The sequence below is a fragment of the Macaca fascicularis genome, chromosome 11, assembly GCF_037993035.2.
Source record: "Macaca fascicularis isolate 582-1 chromosome 11, T2T-MFA8v1.1".
NCBI classification, from domain to species: domain Eukaryota; kingdom Metazoa; phylum Chordata; class Mammalia; order Primates; family Cercopithecidae; genus Macaca; species Macaca fascicularis.
Window position 1 is genome coordinate 7,067,559 of NC_088385.1, and position 5,365 is coordinate 7,072,923.

Here is a 5,365-nt window from a genome sequence, read left to right on the forward strand (position 1 = left end):
GAGGCAGGCGGATCACGAGGTCAGGTGGTCAAGACCATCCTGGCTAACACAGTGAAACCCTGTCTCTACTAAAATACAAAAAATTACCCAGGCATAATGGTATGCTCCTGTAGTCCCAGCTACTCTGGAGGCTGAGGCAGGAGAATCACTTAAACCCAAGAGGTGGAGGTTGCAGAGAGGTGATATCATGCCACTGCACTCGAGCCTGGGCGACATAGCGAGACTATCTCAAAATAAATAAATAAATAAATTGGCCGGGTGCAGTGGCTCATGCCTGTAATCCCAGCACTTTGGGAGGCTGAGGCAGGTGGATCATGAGGTCTGGAGTTCAAGACCCTCCTGGTCAACATGCTGAAATCCCGTCTCTACTAAAAATACAAAAAAATGAGCCGGGCGTGGTGGCAGGCGCCTGTAGTCCCAGCTACTTGGGAGGCTGAGGCAGGAGAATCGCTTGAACCCAGGAGGCAGAGGTTGCAGGTCCAGATCACACCACTGCACTGCAGCCTAGCGACAGAGTGAGACTCTGTCTCAAAACAATAAAAAATAAAAATCAAACAATCAATCAATAAAATTTTCAAAAGATGAGTTAATACAGTACTTTTTTTTTTCTTTTCTTCTTTTTTTTGGGGGGAGACGGAGTTTTGCTCTTGTTGCCCAGGCTGGAGGGCAGTGGTGTGATCTCAGCTCACTGCAACCTCCCAAGTAGCTGGGATTACAGGCGCCCACCACCACATCCAGCTAATGTTTGTATTTTTAGTGGAGACAGGGCTTCACCGTGTTGTCCAGGCTGGTCTCAAAACTCCTGACCTCAGGTGATCTGCTTACCTTAGCCTCCCAAAGTGCTGGGATTACAGGTGTGAGTTACTGCACCTGGCCAATACAGTCAATTCTCATTATTCATAGTGGCTATGTTTTATGCAGTCACTGCAAACACCGAATTAGTGAATACCAAACCAATGCTCCTAGGAGAGATACAAGGTGAGGTTCCTGTGAGCCTGTGGTCACATTTTCATCAACGAATCAATGCATAACTTTTTCTTCTGTGTGTTTCTGTTTAACGACACCTTATTTAATATATATTGCTGAATAATTCACATTGAACTCATGGCCAACAGCACTACAGCTCATGCCTGCACAAAGCTTAACTACCAGACGGATTTTCTGCATATGGCACATCACAGCTTTCTCTCACTTAGGTACTCTGGACAGCACTTCGGCATGATGCCGGGACCATTTTAAACAGCAAAATCACCAACATGCAGCAGAAAAAGGCAAAACACATGGTACCACGTAGACCTTGAAAAGGACACTTGCTTGCCATACGAGCTGACACAAGAAGGCAGACTGTCACCTTATTCATCCTCTGCTGGGAATGTGCACATCCTGCCACTCAAATTGTTCTCTGCTCTGTGTTCACGGATGGCCATGCAAGCACGGTGAGTATTGATTTTTGGCAATACAAGTAAATTGTATGGAGTAGACAAATTTTTATTTTTATTATTATTATTTTTTTGAGATGGAGTCTTGCTCAGTTGCCCAGGCTGGAGTGCAGTGGTGCGATCTAGGCTCACTGCAAGCTCCACCTCCTGGGTTCACGCCATTCTCCTGCCTCAGCCTCCCGGGTAGCTGCGACTACAGGCGCCTGCCACCACGCCCAGCTAATTTTTTTGTATTTTTAGTAGAGACGGGGTTTTACCATGTTAGCCAGAATGGTCTCAATCTCCTGATCTCATGATCCACCTGCCTCAGCCTCCCAAAGTGCTGGGATTACAGGCATGAGCCGCTGCGCCCAGCCAGAGTAGACAAATTTTTAAGTACAGAATGTATGAGTGATGAGAATCAACTGAATATAGAAAGCCCCTAGAACAGTGCCTGCCCTGCATTTGATAAATAGTGTTACTTTGTAAGCTTTACAACAATCTGCTGAGATATTGCTATTTCCATTTTACAGATGAGGAAAGTGAGTGTCCGAGAGGTTAAAGACCTGGACCTGGTTCCCATGGTTGGTCAGTGGTGGTGTTGAGACTTGATCCCAGTTTCAGACCTGGTTTAACTATTTTGTGCATTGCCTAGAACCCGGGCCCCTGTGCCTTCCATGCTCCCTCTCCACAGGAACACAGGCATGGGTTGTACGTGACACACACGCACAGGCAGGCCCCACACACAAGCAGAATCCCTGTGTTTACTCCTTTTCCAAACCTCCTTAAGTTTGGGGAGGCTTAGAAACAAAGAGGTGTCCCAGCTTCCTGCCCAGGCCACAGAACTCCTCCCTCCGGCTGCACAGCTCCCACCTCTTCTCCTCCATTTCTCCCTCAGCATCTCCCACCCCACGCTGGCCACTGAGGCCGCCTGCCCAAAAGGAGCTGACAGCAGGTCCTCTCAGCTTCCTCTGCAGCTCAGCCAGGGGCCATAGCTGGGCCTGACCTGCCTGACTTGACCAAGAACCGAAGTCCCAGGAGAAAGGAAAGCGAGGCCAGGATGGTGACAGGGTAGAGAAGCCGGGCCCCCAGTGAGCCCCCACAGAGGGCAGGACACAGAGGGACAAGTGTGAGGGGCAGTAACTGCCCGTAGGAACAGTGGCCATGGGAGAGACACTGTGGTGCCCACATCCCAGTAGGTCCTCAGTAAAACTAACATCCACCTGGGCCGCACAGGTAGCCCTGCCACCCTCCAGGGCCCAAGATTCTTTGCGTGAGTTTTAGAGGGCCTCTGAAATCTGAGGAGACATGCCAGCCCACAGCAATTTGCATTTTTTTGCTTTCCTGTTATCAGGGGTGACTAAACTCTGGCCTTCAGGCCAAATCCAGCCAGCAGTCTCCTACATACAGCTCACTAGCTAAGAATGGGTTTTACATTTTTAAAGTGTTGGATAACAAGAGAAAGTCTAGGGTGAGAGGAGGAGAGATCATATGCCCCACAAAGCCTAAAATATTAACCTGTTGCAGAAAACGGTGCCAGCCCCTGACCCAGATGGATTTAGCAGTGGAAGCCCTGGCCAACATCCACCCATCCACCCAGAACACTGGCCCACATCCACCCATCCCCCACGTATGACATCAGGCACGTTATTTAACCTCTGTAAGGCTCACTTTTCCCTTCTGCAAAGTGGAGGCAATAACAACAGCTGTGTCCCAGGGCTGTGAGATTACATTAGGTGTCGTCTATGTCAAGCCTTTAGCCCTGGGCATCCTGGGCTACTGTGTGGGCAGAGCGTGGGGGCTGGTGGCAGCAGTGGTGGCGGTGGAGAGGCGGAGAGGAGGGAAAGGGTCCCTTCCTGACCAACTGCTGTCTCCATATCTCAGAGAAATGGGGAAACTGAATCATGGGGGTGACTCATCTGAGGTCACCAGCTATAAATAGTCCAAAGACTCATGACAGCCAGCAAGCAGGTCCTGGAGCCCTTCCGTCCATAGCCCCTATCTGTGTCTACCTCACCCACACACACACTTCCCTAGACTTCTGTCGTGGGTCCCATTCTCACGGGACTTTGCTCACACCAGCCAATTGATCGAACGTCTCTGTTGTCTTTTTTTGGGGGGCGCAGAGGAGGATGGAGTTTTACTCTTGTTGCCCAGGCTGTAGTGCAATGGTGCAATCTTGGCTCACTGCAACCTCTGCCTCCCGGGTTCAAGCAATGGTCCTGCCTCAGCCTCCCAAGTAGCTGGAATTACAGGCATGCGCCACTAGGCTCGGCTAATTTTTTTTTTTAATTTATTTATTATTATTATACTTTAAGTTCTAGGGTACATGTGCATAACGTGCAGGTTTGTTACATATGTATACTTGTGCCATGTTGGTGTGCTGCACCCATCAACTCGTCAGCACCCATCAACTCGTCATTTACATCAGGTATAACTCCCAATGCAATCCCTCCCCCCTCCCCCCTCCCCATGATAGGCCCCGGTGTGTGATGTTCCCCTTCCTGAGTCCAAGTGATCTCATTGTTCAGTTCCCACCTATGAGTGAGAACATGCGGTCTTTGGTTTTCTGTTCTTGTGATAGTTTGCTAAGAATGATGGTTTCCAGCTGCATCCATGTCCCTACAAAGGACACAAACTCATCCTTTTTTAAGGCTGGATAGTATTCCATGGTGTATATGTGCCACATTTTCTTAATCCAATCTGTCACTGATGGACATTTGGGTTGATTCCAAGTCTTTGCTATTGTGAATAGTCCGGCTAATTTTTTGTATTTAGTAGAGATGGGGTTTCACCATGTTGGTCAGGCTGGTCTCAAACTCCTCATCTCAGGTGATCCACCCGCCTCGGCCTCCCAAAGTGCTGGGATTACAGGCGTGAGTCACCGCATCCAGCTGCCTCTGTTGTCTTAGATGCCAAGAGCTAAAGTTATTTCATATCCCAGGGGCATTTCATTTAAACAGATACATTCTAAACCCCCAAATATTCACAGATATTCACCTCTAATTGCTTTTCAAGCACAATAACAGGACCAAAGCATCCCTTGATTTTCCCAGGTTCCTCCCAACATTGGAACCAACGTCTGCGGTCAGCTCTCCGAATTCTCACAGTCTCAGATGTTTGGCTCACACTCTGGAGCAGACGGACAGATGCAAGCACATGGCTTAGCTGGGGAGTGCAGTTTAGCTGTGTTGCAGCTTCTCAGGCCTCCAGTCTCCCCCTTGCCAGCCTGCTTGATAGGAGTAGGATCCCTCGAGGGGACATGAGGCCCCTTCAATCCCAGAATAACAAGAGAAAGTCTAGGGGGAGAGGAGGAGGTACTGCGATTCTTGGTACCTATACTTTATGAAATGAAGAAACATCTAAACAGGTTTGCAGAACTTGTGGTCTATTTGATCCTCGTTAGTATAGTGGTGAGCATCAAAAAAAAAAAAAAAGAGCTGTGGTCTATTTGAAATAGCTACATGGCAAAGTTAACCCTTTTAACCCCAAAGCATAATGCAATCTAGTGATGCTAACCCACAAAAATCGTTTCAGGGTGTATCGCAAACATTACTTTATCCTGAACTCTTAGGCAAAGTCATGCAGCCGTGAGATGGATGGGAGTTTCATGTTGAACAGTGCATATTGTTTTCCGTTTTGTCGGGGCGTCTCTGTGTCTGATGCAGCATTGCTTTTCAGGGAGATGAAGTCCCTTAAAATGAGACCCAGGTCTCATTTTCTCTGTGGTGCTCCGCAGGGATTCCTAGATGGCTGTCCCCTCCCTGCTGAGCCACACTGAGCTGGCTGCTCTCACCAGAATCCTGGAACTGGCTCTTTTCTCACATGGGCACTTCAAAGGCCACCAGCTTCTCCTCCTAGTCAGGTGCAATTTCTTTTTTCTGTTCCAAGACACTTGTTAGCACCCTGCCCTGTCCTTTCTCCCCTCTTCCTCCCTCTTAGGAGAG